We start from the raw sequence: 19417 nt of genomic DNA, 5'->3' as shown, positions 1-19417 counted from the left end.
CCAGAGCCATATAGCTTCTCAGGGGAATTCTACTAAACTTTCCAAAAAGAACTGACACCAATCTTAAAATATTTCAAAACATTGAAGAAAATGGAACACTACCTAACACATTTTAAGAAGCTAACCCCAATCTAATACCAAAACCAAGAAACTAAAGGCCAATCTCCCTAATGAATATAGATGCAAAAATTCTCAACAAAATACTTGCAAAACAAATCCAAAGACACTTTAAAAAATCATACACCATGACCAAGTGGGGTTCATTCAAGGCATGCAAGGATGGTTCAACATGAGAAAATCTATCACTGTATTACAACACATTAACAAATCAAAAGATACAAATCAAATGAACATCTAAATAGATGCTGAAAAAGCATTCAACAAAATCCAACATTCTATTTTGATAAAAATGCTTCAAAAGTTAGGAATTGAAGGAAACTTCCTCAATATGATAAAGATCATATACGAAAACCCACAGCCAGCATAGTACTCAATTGTGAGAGACTGAAAGCCTTCCCTCTAAAATCAGGAATGAGACAAGGATGCCCAATGTCACCACTGTTATTCAACATTGTTCTAGAAGTGGTAGCCAGGGCAATCCAGCAAGACAAAGAAATAAAAGGCATCCTAATTGGAAAGGAAGAAATAAAGCAGTCATTGTTTGCAGATATGATTTTATATCAGGAAAACCCTGAGAAATTGATAATAAAGCTACTAGAGCTATAAACCAATTTAGCAAAGTAGCAGGATAGAAGATTAATGCACATAAGTCAGTAATGTTTCTATATGCTAGAAATGAAGAAAGTGAGGACACACTCAAAAAAAGATACCATTTTTAAAAGGAACTAAAAAAATCAAGTACCTAGGAATAAACTTAACCAAAGATGTAAAAGATCTACACAAAGAAAACTACATACATCTAGTAAAAGAAATAGAAGGGGACCTTAAATGGAAAAATATTCCATGTTCATGGACAGGAAGGCTAAATGTCATTAAGATGTCAATTCTACCCAAACTCATCTACAGATTCAATGCAATCCCAAAGTTCCAACAACCTACTTTGCAGACTTGGAAAAGTAGTTATCACATTTATTTGGAAAGGGATGTTGTCTTGAATTGCTAAAAACACTCTAAAAATGAAAAACAAAGTGGGAGGACTTACACTCCCTGATTTTGAAGCTTATTATAAAGCCACCATAGTCAAAACAACATGGTACTGGCACAAAGATGGACATATTGATCAATGGAATTGAATTGAGAATTTGTAAATAGACCCCTGGGTCTATGGCTGACTGATCTTTGATAATGTCCCCAAAGCTGCTGAACTGGGACATAACAGTCTTTTCAACAATGGGGCTGTGAGAGCTGCATATCCATATCCAAAAGAATGAAAGAGGACCCCTACCTCACACCCTACACAAAAATTAACTCAAAATGGATCAAAGATCTCAATATAAAAGACATTACCATAAAGCTCCTTGAAGATAATGTAGGGAAACAAATTCAAGACCTTGTATTAGGCAGCCACTTCCTAGACCTTACAACTAAAGCACAACAAAAAAAGAAAAAATAGATAAATGTGGACTCCTCAAGCTTAGAAATTTCTGTATCTCAAAGGAATTTGTCAAAAAGGTAAAGAGGTAGCCAATTCAATGGAAAAACCTTTTGGAAACCATGTATCTGACAAAAGGCTGATATCTTGCATATATAAAGAAATCCTACAACTCGATGACAATAGTACAGACAGCCCAGTTATAAAATGGGCAAAAGATATGAAAAGACAGTTCTCTGAAAAGGAAATACAAATGGCCAAGAGACACATGAAAAAATGTTCAGCTTCACTAGCTATTAGAGAGATGCAAATTAAGACTAGATTGAGATATCATCTCACACCAATTAGAATGGCTGCCATTAAACAAAAGGAAACTACAAATGCTGGAGGGGATGTGGAGAAATTGGAGTTCTTATTCATTGTTGGTGGGACTGTACAATGGTTCAGTCACTCTTGAAGTCAGACTGGCAGTTCCTTAGAAAATAAGATATAGAATTACCCTTTGATCCAGCAATTTCACTTCTTGGTATATACCTGGAAGATCTGAAAGTAGTGACATTAACAGATATCTGCATGACAGTGTTCATAGCAGCATTATTCACAGTTGCCCAGAGATGGAAACGACCCAAATGTCCTTCAACAGATGAATGGATAAGTAAAATGTGGTATAAACACATGAAGGAATACTACACAACTGTAAGAAGGAATGATGTCATGAAACATGACAACATGGATAAACCTTGAAGACATAATGCTGAGCAAAATAAGCCAGGAACAGAAAGAGAAATATTATATGCTACCACTAATGTGAACACTGGAATTGTAAAATAAATGGCTTATAATCTAGAATGTAGGGGAATCAGTGATAGAGAGCAATTAATGACAGGGAAATGAAAACCCAATAAGAACTGATAAGCTATTGTGGGTAAATTTAACACTCTGGGAATGCCCAGAAATGACTATGGCTTGTTAATTGCTGGTGGATATGGTAGGGACAAATTCACAGAAGTGTTGCTATACTAGGTTATTTTCTTGGGGTAGAGTAGAAACATGTTGGAAGTAAAGTAGTTATTATAGGTTAGTTGTCTTTTTCTTATTCCCTTGTTTTGGTTTGTTTGAAATGATTTTTTCTATTGTAGTTTTTTTCAGTTTTTGATATAGTTACTAGTTAATTAGAAAAAACAATGAAAATAATATACAGAGCCCCTCTGAGGGGCTGGGGGAGAATGCAAGGGTATTGGGCTTCCCCACCTCAATTGTTGCTGCTGTTTGACTGGAGACTGACAGTTTGATGGTCCAAGCCCTCTACCATGGGACTTGCCCTTGGGAAGACTATTACTGCAAAGGAGAGGCTAAGCCTGCTTATAATTGTGCCTAAATGTCTCCTCCTGAATGCCTCTTTGTTGCTCAGATGTGGCCCTCTCTCTCTAGCTAAGCCAACTTGGCAGGTGAAATCACTGCCTTCCCCGCTATGTGGGATCTGACACCTGGGTGTAAATATCCCTGAAATTGTGGACTATAACTCCTAGGGAGGAAACTAGACCTGGTATCATGGGATGGAGAACATCTTCTTGACCAAAAGGGGGATGTGAATTGAAATGAAATAAGTTTCAGTGGCTGAGAGATTCCAAAATGAGCCAAGAGGTCATTCTGGTGGGCACTCTTATCTCTCATGCACAATATAGATAACCATTTTTTAAGTTCTAATGAATTGCAATATCTAGCAGTAAATACCTGAAACTATCAAACTACAACTCAGAACCCTTGAATCTTGAAGATGATTGTATAACAATGTAGTTTATGTGGGGTGACAATGTGATTGGAAAGCCATGTGGATCACACTCCCTTTTGTTCAGTGTATGGATGGATGTGTAGAAAACTGGGGACAAAAAAAATGCCACCTAATGTTCTTTTTTATTTTAACTGTTCTTTTTCACTTTAATTTTTATTCTTATTATTTTTATGTGTGTGGTAAAAGAAATGTTCAAAAATTAATTTTGGTGGTGGATGCACAATTATATGGTGGCACTGTGAACAATTGATTGTATACTTTGTATGACTGTATGGTATGTGAATATATCTCAATAAACTTGAATTAAAAAAATTAACTCAAAATGGGTCAATAACCTAAACATAAGAGTCATTACTATAAAATACTTAGAAGAAAATCTAGGGAAACAACTTCAAAACCTATTAATAGGAGATAGCTTCTTATACCTTACACCCAAAGCATAAACAAAGAAAGAAAAAATAGATAAAGGAGTCCTCCTCAAATTCAAAAGCTTCTGTGTCTCAAGGGACTTTGTCAAAAGATGAAGATGCAGTTAACTCAATGGGAGGATATATTTGGAAACTATATATCTGAAAATGGTTTGATATCCAGTATATATACATAAAGAAACCCTACCACTCAATAACAAAAGAACAACCCACCCAATTATAAAATGGTCAAAAGGTATGAATAGATATTTTTCCAAAGATTAAATACAAATGGATAAAAAGTACATAAAAAGATGTTCATCTTCATTAGCTATTAGGGAAATGCAAACAAATATCACAATGAGATATCATCTCACACCTATAAGAATGGCTGCCATTCAATAAACAGGAAACTACAAATGTTAGAAAGGATGTGCAGAAATTGGAACATTTTTTTCACTGCTGGTAGGAAAAGAATAAACAATGGCTCAGCCACTGCTGAAGACAGTCTGGTTGTTCCTCAGAAAAATAAATACTGAGTTGACATATGACCCAGCAAATCTACTACATGATATATACCTAGAAGATCTGAAAGCTGAGACCCAAACAGACATTTTCACACTGATGTTCAAAGTGGCATTATTTACAATTACCAAAAGATGGAAAAACTCCAAGTGTCCATTATCAGATGAGTGGATAAGCAAAATGTGGTATGTACCTATGATGGAATATAATGCAGCTGTAAGAAGCAATGAGTTCCTGAAGCATGTGAAAGCATGGATCAACCTTGAAGACACTATGCTGAGTGAAATAATCCAGACAGGAAAGGATTAATGTTTCATAATTTCCCTAATAGGAATCCCCAAGTAAAGGTAATCTCAGAGTCTTAAAATGTAGAATATAGGGGACCTAGAGTAGAAGCTAGAGAATGGGAATTAGTTACCTTAATAGGAACAGACTTGTTAAATTGGTTGAACTTAAATCTGTGGGAATAGATACTGGGGATTGTTCTTTAGTGGGAATATAAGTAATAGTGCCATGTTAAAGATGAATATGATTGCAAGAGGTTGTTTAAAGTAATGTATTCCACAAATTAGCACAACAAATATACATAAGTTCTAGTATGAACTACTTCACAGGCATGACACTTGTACAAAGAGTTAATAATATAGTGGTATAGAGGAAAATCTACCTGTTGCAAGCTATAGACTACATTGAACAGGAATACCTGACTTGTACCACACCAATACTAGGAGTAAGTAAATGGTGGCAAGAGGAGTCATTAGGTATTGTGGGTTTTCCCTTTGGTGTGGGTGTGTCTATTTGTTATTTTTTTCTGTGGATCAATGAAAATGTTCTAAAATTGAGAGTGATGATTGTACAAATAAATGTAGATACTGTGATATATAGTTTATTTTGGATAGAGTATATGCTATGTACATATATCTCAACAAAATCTGCAGATTCAAAACAATTAAAGAAACAAGCAGAAAGATTTAAGTTCTAGAGAAAATGTGGGGAGAGAGATATAAATATTCAATGTTTGTAGGGTAGCAAAAAAGGGGAGCCCCTCTAGAGGGGAATGTAGAGAATCCACAGGAGGCTAAATAAAGGGTGTCATATGATTAGGTAAGCCTGTTACCAGGAATATACTCAGAAGAACTTAAAGAATGTACATGAATAGATATTTGCACACTGGCATTTATGGTGTATTATTCATGATAGCCAATGATTGGGGGTGGCTGAGGGGTACACCAACTGAGGAGTGGAAGGCTGAGCTGTAGTATATGCATACAATGAAATATTGCACAGCTACAGAAAGAAATGAAGTCATGAGGCAAGCAACAAAGTGAATAAATCTTGCAGAAAATATGTTTAGCAAAAATAAGCCAGAAACAAAAGGACAAATATTTATTATATGGTCTCATATGCAAGATGCTTATAGGAAACTTGGAGCCTGCACTGACAGCTCTTTCAGTTGTCATATTTGTTCCTGAGTTTTAGATGTTATTTTTAAATGCTGAGATTCTTTGCTGTATGTGTATAACCTGATATTTCTCTGGAACTTAATTTTTTCCAAAATCTAAATTTTCTGTAACACACATCTAACTTAACCTGTGTAGCCAGTTCACTTAAACAACATAAAATGTGGAGGCTGGAATGGTGAGTGAGATCTTGTAATTCTGTATAGTTTAATGTAATACTGTGATACATTCCAGAGTATATTGTATTGATAATAAAAGGTATTTTCCAAGTCCCTTCAGGAACTGGGGAAAAATATGGAACTCTGAAATGGGTTATCTCTCCAGCTGGATGCAGAGATGGGAGTGTAAAAATGTGAAATTCCTCCATCACCCACTCTGGAGAGCACATACTAGCCAGTCCCAGGGGCAGTCATGATTGAGCAAACTCACTCCATCCTTTAAGCCATAATTTGTTGGCTTTTTAATCCAGCGACTCTATACATAATATACAAGTCCCTCTCTGACCTCTCATACCATGGAACCCCTGTCCGGGTCATTTTCTGTGTTTTCTCTAGTTATTACATGTTGATAAATTTGCTCTGCCTCCACTATTCCACATCTTCCTGGAAGTTCCCCATCATTACATTTATGCATTTACATTCTAGGGCCTATGGGAAGTAAGATCTGGATTTACCTACAAAAAAAAAGAGAATAAATAGAACTGGCATGTACAATTACCCAAAAGTTTATTTTATCAGTGGTGTCTATTTCTTTATACGATTTTGAAATTTAATAGTGTCCTTTCTTTCAATCTGAAGAACTCCCTTTAGCTTTGCTTGTAGGGCAGGTAGAGTGCTGATGAACTCCATCAGCATTTGTTTATCTGGGAATGTCTTAATCTTTCCTTTTTGCCATAAGAAAATGTCACCAGATCTAAGATTCTTGGGCTGCACTTGGTTTCTATCAGCATTTTAAGTATCTCAACTCACTGCCTTCTTGACTCAATACTTTCTAATGAGAAATTAGCAGTCAATCTAAATGGGACTCCCTTATATGTAACAAATTGCTTTTCTCTTGTAGCTTTCTGCTCTGTTTCATTGTGCTTTGTATTCAAAAGATTGATTAACATGTGAGGAGATATATTTTACTTCATGTTTTCCCTGTTCTTCTCTGGACTTTCTAGATGTGCCAATTCATGTATTTTGCTAAGCTTGGAAAGTTTTCTGTCATTATTTCTTTGAATATTCTTTTTGCCTCCTTTTTCCTTTCTGGGACTCCTATAATGCATAGTTTGTTAAGCTTGATGGTGTCCCAGAGGTCTCTTAGGCTATTTTCACTTTTTATAATTCTTCATTCTTTTATAAAGAATTATAAAAGTCTGATTCATTTCAATTCCATTTTCTTTGGGTTCATTGATATTTTCTTTGACCACCTACAATATACTGTTGAAATCATGGTAGGAATATTTCAGTTGTTATTATGGTCTTCACTTCTAGTACTTTTCTTTGGTTTCTTTTCTTAAAACATAATTTTATTGAGATGTATTCACACACCACACAATTCATTGAAAATATACAATCCATGGTTAACAGTATCATCACATATTTTTGTATTCATCCTCATGATCATTTTTAGAATATTTGTGTTACTTCAGAAAAAGAAGGAAAAATAGAAAAGAAGATGCCAAACATTACATACCCCATGCCCCTCCTCTTTTTGATCACTAGTATTCCACTCTACCCAAATTTTAATATGTACAATAGAGGTAGGATAAGTGAGACAGCATAGTATTGTCAGATATAGATATATGAATCAGTGTAACAGAACAAAATATCAAGAAGTAGATCCATACAAACAAAGATAAGGGCTACTGGATTACAGCCTACAAATTTCTGGTATTTTCTACAGGCTATTCTAATACACTAGAAACTATAAGAAATACCTATATAATGAGTTAGTAGTCATAATCATTTGTTAAATCTTAATTTCTCATTTACACCTCCTCCCTCTCATTTGATCTTTCTCTCAATATTCAGGTGTATCTGGGAAATGACCATTTTATCTTATTTGAGCTTGAAAGGGGTATTGACCTTATGGGGTAGAGGCATGAAACTGGTTGTTTTTCTTGGAGAGACTGGTACCTTGGGATTTCAGGGCTTATCTGGCATAAGATCAATCTGGAGGCATTAAATTTCTGAAAAAAAGAAGTTTACCAAGATAAACATTAAGTAGAGCCTAGTGCACCCCCTAGGGTTGTCAGGCAAACTGTTTTAACTTGGCATACTGTGGTAGTTTGCAATATCTGGCTAAAATTTGCATAAGAGTAACCTCCAGACTGACCTCAACTCTACATGAAAACTCTTAGCCATGGAAACTATATTTTCTTCCATTTCTTTCCCCACTTTTTGTTCAGAAGGCATCTTCAATCCCATGATGCCAGGGTCAGGCTCATGCTGGGGGTCATGTCCCACATTTTCAGGGAGACTTATACCCCTGGGAGTCATGTACCACATAGGGGAGTATACTGAATTTATTTGCAGAGTTGGCTTAAAGTGAGAGGCCACATCTGAGCAAGAAAAGTGGCTCTCTGGGGGTGACCCTTAGGCATAATTACATGCAGGCCTAGCTTTAGAATTGCAGAAATAAGTTTCATAAGGGAAACCTACAAGATCAATGACTTGGCTTAATCAATTTTGAGTCCCTAGTGCCTCAGAGTATATCAGGAATTCCCCAGGTGAGGTGGAGTTTAATAGTTTCAGCTTTATCCCTAGACTCTCAAGGGGATTTTGCAAATATGTTTTTATTTTCTGCCCAAAATACTCTAGAATATATCCAGATATAACCTTACCCTGTACAGAATAACAGGATCATGCTCTATTCTAATTTCCATGTATTTGAGTTGCTTAACTAAACTGTCCAGACAGGTTAAATTACATAGGGTGCTATAGAAAATTTAAATTTTGGATGAAATCACCATCCTTTTCTTTGGTCTCACACAAAAGTTGAAGTTTTAAAATACAGACAATATCAACCTTTACCCTATATTCACATTTACCTTACTCCTAACAGATCTGCTTCATTCATATCTCTAATTGCAGTAAGATATTTTATTCAGATTCTTTAACAGTTACTATATGAAGTGATGCTGCCTTTCAGAGCTGCAGAATTCTAACTCTGAGTATCAGGTGTCACACAGATACCCAGTTTTCCAGGGAACTACCAGCTTATAGACAAAAAGCATATCATCTCAGAATTTAGAAATATCAGTTGAAATGCAGGAATAGATGTGACTGCTATAAGAGACTACAATCTAGGAGTCTTTATAAGGATACTTGAACAGTCTGTACTCCTTAATTATCAATTGTTGATTTGCTGCCCACTCTCTAACCCCTGATAACCTATGCACTCAAGTTCAATTCTCAGAGTTTGCTCATTATAGTTAGTTTATATTAGTGAGGCCATACTTTGTCCTTTTGTTTCTGCCTTACTTAACTCAACATAATATCCTCAAGGTTCATTCACCTCACTGGATTCCACATGACTTCATTCCTTCCTGCTGTCACTCAATATTCCATTGTATATATACACCATGATTTGCCCTTCTGTTCATCAGTTGATGCACCCTTAGTCCACCTACATTCATTGCAAATGATGAATCATGCCATCATGAACACTAGTGTGAAAATGCTAATCCATGTCCTTGCTTTCAGTTCTTCCAAGTCTTTGTCTAATAATTGGGTTGCAAGGTCATGTGACAACCCTATACTTAGTCTTCTGTGGACCACCACACTGCCCTTCAGAGGGGCTGCACCATTTCACTTCCCCCCAACAGCAAATGGGTATATCTATCTCTTCACCCTTTTCCCAGCACTTGTATCCCTCTGTTTATTTTTAAACAGCTTTTCTTGCACACTGTACAGTCCATCCAAAGTGGACACTCAATGACTTCCAGTATAGTCACATATATATCACAGTATAATCACATTGTTATGGATTCACCTTCACAATATGAGAATATTTCCATTTTTTTTGACAGAGAAAGAAGAGGAGGAGAAAAGATTAAAAAAAAGAGTAACCACAAAAAGAACAAGAATACCATATCCCTTCCATAAGTCCCCCTCTTACTGACATTTAGTTAGGAAAATTACCTTTGTTACAATTAGTGAAAGAATACTACAATGTTACAGTTAACATAAAGGATTTGGGCTTTGTGCACTGTGGCCATTTGGAATATGTAGCTGAAACTTGCATAAGAATAACCTCCAGTAGAGTCTCTCAAATTTAGTTGAATTCTGTCATCTGATGAACCTTATTTTGGTATTTATAGTTCCTCATTTTTGGTTCAAAAGGCATTCTCAGTGCTTCAATACCAGGACAATTCTCATTCACAAAGTTGTGTACCACATCTCCAGGGAGATTTAGACCCCTGGAATTCATGTCCCACATAGGGCAGAGGGTAATGAATATATTTAAATAGGTGGGCTTAAAGATATTAAGGCCAAATCTGAGCAACGAAAGAGGTCCCTGCAGTTGATTCTTAGGCATAATTATAGGTAGGATTAACATCCCCTTTACAGCTATAAGTTCCACAAGGGCAAGCCTCAAGCTCAAGGCCTTGACTTACTAAATAAAGGGTTCCAAATGTCGCAGAGCATATATTTGTCAAAGATAAACAATCAGTGTCTCACACTACCTTCACTTAGTTTTAAAACAATCACTCTCAATTTTAAACAGTTATCATAACCCTAAACACATCAAAGCTCTTATAAACCCTTAATTGTTTATCCCTAGTATTATAGTGGTAATAGTAAGGTATTTTTATTAAATATAGTCCATAGTATGAAATAGGTAGTTTTCCCATATTACCAGTGGTAGTTAACTTTTTTCTCAGTGTCATACCTTAGAGATATATTATGCAGTAACTTATTTATGTTTGTTTGTAGTGCTACTCCATGGGATACATGCCTTTAAACAACCCCTTTCCATCATGTTCACCTTCAGTGCAGCACTGATACTTATTACCACATTAGCCAACTTGCATCACCTCTGTCAATTCCCATACATTTAAGTTAAACCTAATTAAATGATCTGTACATATTAGGTAACAATGCCCCCTTCTCTAGCTACTATTTCTATGACCTCTATATTCTACATTAAATGATACTGATTTTACATTATTCAGGGATTTCATATGGGTGAAAACATATAATATTTCTTCTTTGTGTCTGCATTATTTCACTCAGTATTATGTCTTCAATGTTCACCCATGTTGTCACATGTTTCAGAACCTCATTCCTTTCTACTGCTGCATAGGATTCCATCATATGTGTATATTACATTTTGTTTATCCACTCTTCTGTTAAAGGACACTTGAATTGTTTCCATTCTTTGGCAATTGTGAATAATGCCACTATGAACATAACATAATTAATTAATATAATTTTGCTGCTGAAAGTAAGACACAAAACAACTTCTGCTAGGGAGAAAGGACAGATGTTGTTTGTGGAGGTGTGAAGGATTAATACTTCCAGTGAGTTCTAGGGAGTTGTGAGGGTGAAGACACCACAAGGAATGTATTGTTAGTTATTCTTCTCCCCATCTGCTCTTTATGTTCTTCCCTGTAGATTATGACACAAATATAACTTATTTTTCATCATCTGCAATATTTAAGAAAATGAAGGGAATATTTTCTGCAGGACATTTTGAACATGCATGCAAAATAATTTGTTAAAATTTAAACTATGTGTACAATCTTCCCTTGTATTCATTCTTTCCCTGCATAGTTCAAACAGATTTTTGGGCTCTGTGAGGCAGAAGCTATTTAAAGTGCTGGTCTCTTTGGGTCAGTTGTCAAATTCTATGATCCTTGGAGTAGTCACACTAGGAGAATTGGGTTCAGAGGAAGGTCATGGCAATGGGAGAAGAGAGTTCTACATAAAGGACTTAGAGGGGTCTGACTCCTTGATAGTGCACTGGAGCAGGTGGCAACACCTCAGAGGGAAATGATGGATCTAGAAAGTCAAACACTACTGGTGTCCCATCCCTGACAAGGTGTTTATATTTAAGCATGACATGGAAGCAGTGAAGCCATTGCTTACAAAAAACACATAGACTTATAGAGGAATGTGGTCAGGGTCTTCTCAAACGTCTCTGAATTTTGTTAAATCCTTTATATTATTACTGATCTATGGGGGTGGGAGAATATCATAACAATAAATTAGGAAAACTAGAGAAGGGCTGGAAAATGCCAAGGAGAACAGTTTCAGAGTGCCAGCAGCCAGAGAGAGAGTCTTCTGCAATATGTGGTGGGAACTTGGACAAAAAAGGGAGAAACTGCTTCTCAAAGGATGGCAGTTTGGTCAGCAGGGCTGGCAAAAGCAAGATGGCCACTGAGCAGGGGAGTGAGCAGCTTTCCATTCCCATGCAGCCATCTCAGCAATTAGCTGGGGAGATAATCCTCCACAACCACATGACTGGGTGCTCCCATGAGGTAACCTGGGAGGCAGTGTATCATTGTTGACTGTACTTTAGTGTCCCTCCATGGAAGTCTGGTGCACAGAGGTGAGAGGCAAGGATAGTTTAGGGCAATACACAGAAGCACAAGGAGCCCCACCCAAACCCCAGAAGCTCATGGGCACATGGCAGACAGTAAGTGGGTTGTGTTTGAGTTGGAGGGTGAGATGTACAGTCCCTAAGCCCAAAAGTGATCCACTTGGAGGCCTGGAAATGACCAAACACAGAGTGCTTAAGTGGACCCATTACAGAACTGCAGAGCCCACACTGCAACACAATGAGTGACAGTCCCCAGTGCAAATGGAGAACAGGTGTGTTCATTAGATTACCACTTGCTTTGAACACTACCCAATGCACAGGTGAAGTTGGGAGAAAGTTACCTTCAGAGAGACAGGTGGCTCAGAAGTGTCATATGGTGGAAAGGCATGGCAAGTGTACTTCAGCAAGCTGAAGCTCTGCCAAATATATATATATAAGTTCAAATAATCTTGCATTTCACAAAATAACCTTACCAAGATAAAATGCCCTGAAGACAAAAGATAATCATAAAACACATGAAGAAAAAAGAAAATATGGAGAAATCATATAACAAATTAAAAAGCCAGAGGAGAGAGGAGGCAGGGCAAGATGGCAGACTGGTGAGCTGTAAGTTTTAGTTACTCCTCCAGGAAAGTAGGTAAAAAAAAAAAAAAGCCAGGAATTGCGTGGACTGGACACCACAGAGCAATCTGTCTTTGGGCATACTTCATACAACACTCATGAAAATGTCAAACTGCTGAGATCAGCGAAATCTGTAAGTTTTTGCGGCCAGGGGACCCTTCCTGCCAGGCTCAGTCCCGTGGGAGGAGGGGCTGCCAGCTCCAGGAAGGAGAAGGGAGAACTGCAGTGGTAGCCCTTCTCAGAAACTCATTCTACTGATCCAGACTCCAACCATAGATAGACTGAGACCAGACACCAGAGAATCTGAGAGCTACCAGCCCAGCAGAGAGGAGACAGGCATAGAAAAAAAAAAATAACACGAAAAACTCCAAAATAAAAGCAGAGGATTTTTGGAGTTCTGGTGAACACAGAAAGGGGAAGAGCGGAGCTCATGCCTTGAGGAGCATATGCAAATCCCGAAGAAAACCTGATCTCTCTGCCCTGTGGACCTTTCTTAATGGCCCTGGTTGCTTTGTCTATTAGCATTTCAATAACCCATTAGATCTCTGAGGAGGGCCCTTTTTTTTTTTTTTTAATCCTTTTTTCCTTTTCTAAAACAATTACTCTAAGAAGCCCAATACAGAAAGCTTCAAAGAATTGCAATTTGGGCAGGTCAAATCAAGAGCAGAACTAAGAGAGCTCTGAGACAAAAGGCAATAATCCAGTGGCTGAGAAAATTCACTAAACACCACAACTTCCCAAGAAAAGGGGGGTGTCCACTCACAGCCACCATCCTGGTGGACAGGAAACACTCCTGCCCATCACCAGCCCCATAGCCCAGAGATGCCCCAGACAACCCAGTGTGACGGAAGTGCTTCAAATAACAGGCACACACCACAAAACTGGGCGTGGACATTAGCCTTCCCTGCAACCTCAGCTGATTGTCCCAGAGCTGGGAAGGTGGAGCAGTGTGAATTAACAAAGCCCCATTCAGCCATCATTTGAGCAGACTGGGAGCCTCCCTACACAGCCCAGCAGCCCAGAACTGCCCTGGGAGGACGGCACTCACATGTGACATAGCACAGTCATCCCTCAACAGAGGACCCGGGGTGCACAGCCTGGAAGAGGGGCCCACTTGCAAGTCTCAGGAGCCATACACCAATACCAAAGACTTGTGGGTCAGTGGCAGAGACAAACTGTGGCAGGACAGAACTGAAGGATTAGACTATTGCAGCAGCTTTAAAACTCTAGGATCATCAGGGAGATTTGATTGTTAGGGCCACCCCCCCTCCCCGACTGCCCAGAAACACGCCCCACATACAGGGCAGGCAACACCAACTACACACGCAAGCTTGGTACACCAGTTGGGCCCCACAAGGCTCACTCCCCCACTCACCACAAAGGCTAAGCCACCTGCTGTTTAGTTAGAGAAAGTGTACTCCACGAAGCTGTAGATCTGATAAATTAGAGATAAGGACTTCAATAGGTCTACAAACCCTAAAAGAACCCTATCAAGTTCAGCAAATGCCACGAGGCCAAAAACAACAGAAAATTATAAAGCATATGAAAAAACCAGACGATATGGATAACCCAAGCCCAAGCACCCAAATCAAAAGACCAGAAGAGACACAGCACCTAGAGCAGCTACTCAAAGAACTAAAGATGAACAATGAGACCATAGTACGGGAGACAAAGGAAATCAAGAAGACTCTAGAAGAGCATAAAGAAGACATTGCAAGACTAAATAAAAAAATGGATGATCTTATGGAAATTAAAGAAACTGTTGACCAAATTAAAAAGATTCTGGACACTCATAGTACAAGACTAGAGGAAGTTGAACAACGAATCAGTGACCTGGAAGATGACAGAATGGAAAATAAAAGCATAAAAGAAAGAATGGGGAAAAAAATTGAAAAAATCGAAATGGACTTCAGGGATATGATAGATAATATGAAACGTCCAAATATAAGACTCATTGGTGTCCCAGAAGGGGAAGAAAAGGGTAAAGGTCTAGGAAGAGTATTCAAAGAAATTGTTGGGGAAAACTTCCCAAATCTTCTAAACAACATAAATACACAAATCATAAATGCTCAGCGAACTCCAAATAGAATAAATCCAAATAAACCCACTCCGAGACATATACTGATCACACTGTCAAACACAGAACAGAAGGAGCAAGTTCTGAAAGCAGCAAGAGAAAAGCAATTCACCACATACAAAGGAAACAGCATAAGACTAAGTAGTGAATACTCAGCAGCCACCATGGAGGCAAGAAGGCAGTGGCATGATATATTTAAAATTCTGAGTGAGAAAAATTTCCAGCCAAGAATACTTTATCCAGCAAAGCTCTCCTTCAAATTTGAGGGAGAGCTTAAATTTTTCACAGACAAACAAATGCTGAGAGAATTTGCTAACAAGAGACCTGCCCTACTGGAGATACTAACGGGAGCCCTACAGACAGAGAAACAAAGACAGGACAGAGAGACTTGGAGAAAGGTTCAGTACTAAAGAGATTCGGTATGGGTACAATAAAGGATATTAATAGAGAGAGGGAAAAATATGGCAAACATAAACCAAAGGATAAGATGGCCGATTCAAGAAATGCCTTCACGGTTTTAACGTTGAATGTAAATGGATTAAACTCCCCAATTAAAAGATATAGATTCGCAGAATGGATCAAAAAAAATGAACCATCAATATGTTGCATACAAGAGACTCATCTTAGACACAGGGACACAAAGAAACTGAAAGTGAAAGGATGGAAAAAAATATTTCATGCAAGCTACAGCCAAAAGAAAGCAGGTGTAGCAATATTAATCTCAGATAAAATAGACTTCAAACGCAGGGATGTTTTGAGAGACAAAGAAGGCCACTACATACTAATAAAAGGGGCAATTCAGCAAGAAGAAATAACAATCGTAAATGTCTATGCACCCAATCAAGGTGCCACAAAATACATGAGAGAAACACTGGAAAAACTAAAGGAAGCAATTGATGTTTCCACAATAATTGTGGGAGACTTCAACACATCACTCTCTCCTATAGATAGATCAACCAGACAGAAGACAAATAAGGAAATTGAAAACCTAAACAATCTGATAAATGAATTAGATTTAACAGACATATACAGGACATTACATCCCAAATCACCAGGATACACGTACTTTTCTAGTGCTCATGGAACTTTCTGCAGAATAGATCATATGCTGGGACATAAAACGAGCCTCAATAAATTTAAAAAGATTGAAATTATTCAAAGCACATTCTCTGACCACAATGGAATACAATTAGAAGTCAATAACCATCAGAGACTTAGAAAATTCACAAATACCTGGAGGTTAAACAACACACTCCTGAACAATCAGTGGGTTAAAGAAGAAATAGCAAGAGAAATTGCTAAATATATAGAGATGAATGAAAATGAGAACACAACATACCAAAACCTATGGGATGCAGCAAAAGCAGTGCTAAGGGGGAAATTTATAGCACTAAACACATATATTAAAAAGGAAGAAGGAGCCAAAATCAAAGAACTAATGGATCAACTGAAGAAGCTAGAAAATGAACAGCATACCAATCCTAAACCAAGTAGAAGAAAAGAAATAACAAGGATTAAAGCAGAAATAAATGACATAGAGAACAAAAAAACAATAGAGAGGATAAATATCACCAAAAGTTGGTTCTTTGAGAAGATCAACAAGATTGACAAGCCCCTAGCTAGACTGACAAAATCAAAAAGAGAGAAGACCCATATAAACAAAATAATGAATGAAAAAGGTGACATAACTGCAGATCCTGAAGAAATTAAAAAAATTATAAGAGGATACTATGAACAACTGTATGGCAACAAACTGGATAATGTAGAGGAAATGGACAATTTCCTGGAAACATATGAACAACCTAGACTGACCAGAGAAGAAATAGAAGACCTCAACCAACCCATCACAAGCAAAGAGATCCAATCAGTCATCAAAAATCTTCCCACAAATAAATGCCCAGGGCCAGATGGCTTCACAGGGGAATTCTACCAAACTTTCCAGAAAGAACTGACACCAATCTTACTCAAACTCTTTCAAAACATTGAAGAAAATGGAACACTACCTAACTCATTTTATGAAGCTAACATCAATCTAATACCAAAACCAGGCAAAGATGCTACAAAAAAGGAAAACTACCGGCCAATCTCCCTAATGAATATAGATGCAAAAATCCTCAACTAAATACTTGCAAATCGAATCCAAAGACACATTAAAAATATCATACACCATGACCAAGTGGGGTTCATTCCAGGCATGCAAGGATGGTTCAACATAAGAAAAACAATCAATGTATTACAACACATTAACAAGTCAAAAGGGAAAAATCAATTGATCATCTCAATAGATGCTGAAAAAGCATTTGACAAAATCCAACATCCGTTTTTGATAAAAACACTTCAAAAGGTAGGAATTGAAGGAAACTTCCTCAACATGATAAAGAGCATATATGAAAAACCCACAGCCAGCATAGTACTCAATGGTGAGAGACTGAAAGCCTTCCCTCTAAGATCAGGAACAAGACAAGGATGCCCGCTGTCACCACTGTTATTCAACATCGTGCTGGAAGTGCTAGCCAGGGCAATCCGGCAAGACAAAGAAATAAAAGGCATCCAAATTGGAAAAGAAGAAGTAAAACTGTCATTGTTTGCAGATGATATGATCTTATATCTAGAAAACCCTGAGAAATCAACGATACACCTACTAGAGCTAATAAACAAATTTAGCAAAGTAGCGGGATACAAGATTAATGCACGTAAGTCAGTAATGTTTCTATATGCTAGAAATGAACAAACTGAAGAGACACTCAAGAAAAAGATACCATTTTCAATAGCAACTAAAAAAATCAAGTACCTAGGAATAAACTTAACCAAAGATGTAAAAGACCTATACAAAGAAAACTACATAACTCTACAAAAAGAAATAGAAGGGGACCTTAAAAGATGGAAAAGTATTCCATGTTCATGGATAGGAAGGCTAAATGTCATTAAGATGTCAATTCTACCCAAACTCATCTACAGATTCAATGCAATCCCAATCAAAATTCCAACAACCTACTTTGCAGACTTGGAAAAGCTAGTTATCAAATTTATTTGGAAAGGGAAGATGCCTCGAATTGCTAAAGACACTCTAAAAAAGAAAAACGAAGTGGGAGGACTTACACTCCCTGACTTTGAAGCTTATTATAAAGCCACAGTTGCCAAAACAGCATGGTACTGGCACAAAGATAGACATATAGATCAATGGAATCGAATTGAGAATTCAGAGATAGACCCTCATATCTATGGCCGACTGATCTTTGATAAGGCCCCCAAAGTCACCGAACTGAGCCATAATGGTCTTTTCAACAAATGGGGCTGGGAGAGTTGGATATCCATATCCAAAAGAATGAAAGAGGACCCCTACCTCACCCCCTACACAAAAATTAACTCAAAATGGACCAAAGATCTCAATATAAAAGAAAGTACCATAAAACTCCTAGAAGATAATGTAGGAAAACATCTTCAAGACCTTGTATTAGGAGGCCACTTCCTAGACTTTACACCCAAAGCACAAGCAACAAAAGAGAAAATAGATAAATGGGAACTCCTCAAGCTTAGAAGTTTCTGCACCTCAAAGGAATTTCTCAAAAAGTTAAAGAGGCAGCCAACTCAATGGGAAAAAATTTTTGGAAACCATGTATCTGACAAAAGACTGATATCTTGCATATACAAAGAAATCCTACAACTCAATGACAATAGTACAGACAGCCCAATTATAAAATGGGCAAAAGATATGAAAAGACAGTTCTCTTAAGAGGGAACACAAATGGCCAAGAAACACATGAAAAAATGTTCAGCTTCACTAGCTATTAGAGAGATGCAAATTAAGACCACAATGAGATACCATCTAACACCGGTTAGAATGGCTGCCATTAAACAAACAGGAAACTACAAATGCTGGAGGGGATGTGGAGAAATTGGAACTCTTATTCATTGTTGGTGGGACTGTATAATGGTTCAGCCACTCTGGAAGTCAGTTTGGCAGTTCCTTAGAAAAGTAGATATAGAGCTACCATTCAATCCAGCGATTGCACTTCTCGGTATATACCCGGAAGATCAGAAAGCAGTGACACGAACAGATATCTGTACGCCAATGTTCATAGCAGCATTATTCACAAATGGCAAGAGATGGAAACAACCCAAATGTCCTTCAACAGATGAGTGGATAAATAAAATGTGGTATATACACACGATGGAATACTACGCGGCAGTAAGAAGGAACGATCTGGTGAAACATGTGACAACATGGATGAACCTTGAAGACATAATGCTGAGCGAAATAAGCCAGGCACAAAAAGAGAAATATTATATGCTACCACTAATGTGAACTTTGAAAAATGTAAAACAAATGGCTTATAATGTAGAATGTAGGGGAACTAGCAGTAGAGAGCAATTAAGGAAGGGGGAACAATAATCCAAGAAGAACAGATAAGCTATTTAATGTTCTGGGGATGCCCAGAAATGACTATGGTC

The sequence above is a fragment of the Choloepus didactylus genome, chromosome 16 (genome assembly GCF_015220235.1).
Source record: "Choloepus didactylus isolate mChoDid1 chromosome 16, mChoDid1.pri, whole genome shotgun sequence".
Classification (NCBI taxonomy): domain Eukaryota; kingdom Metazoa; phylum Chordata; class Mammalia; order Pilosa; family Megalonychidae; genus Choloepus; species Choloepus didactylus.
The sequence above is the reverse complement of the archived record's forward strand: the minus strand, read 5'-3'. Positions refer to the sequence as shown.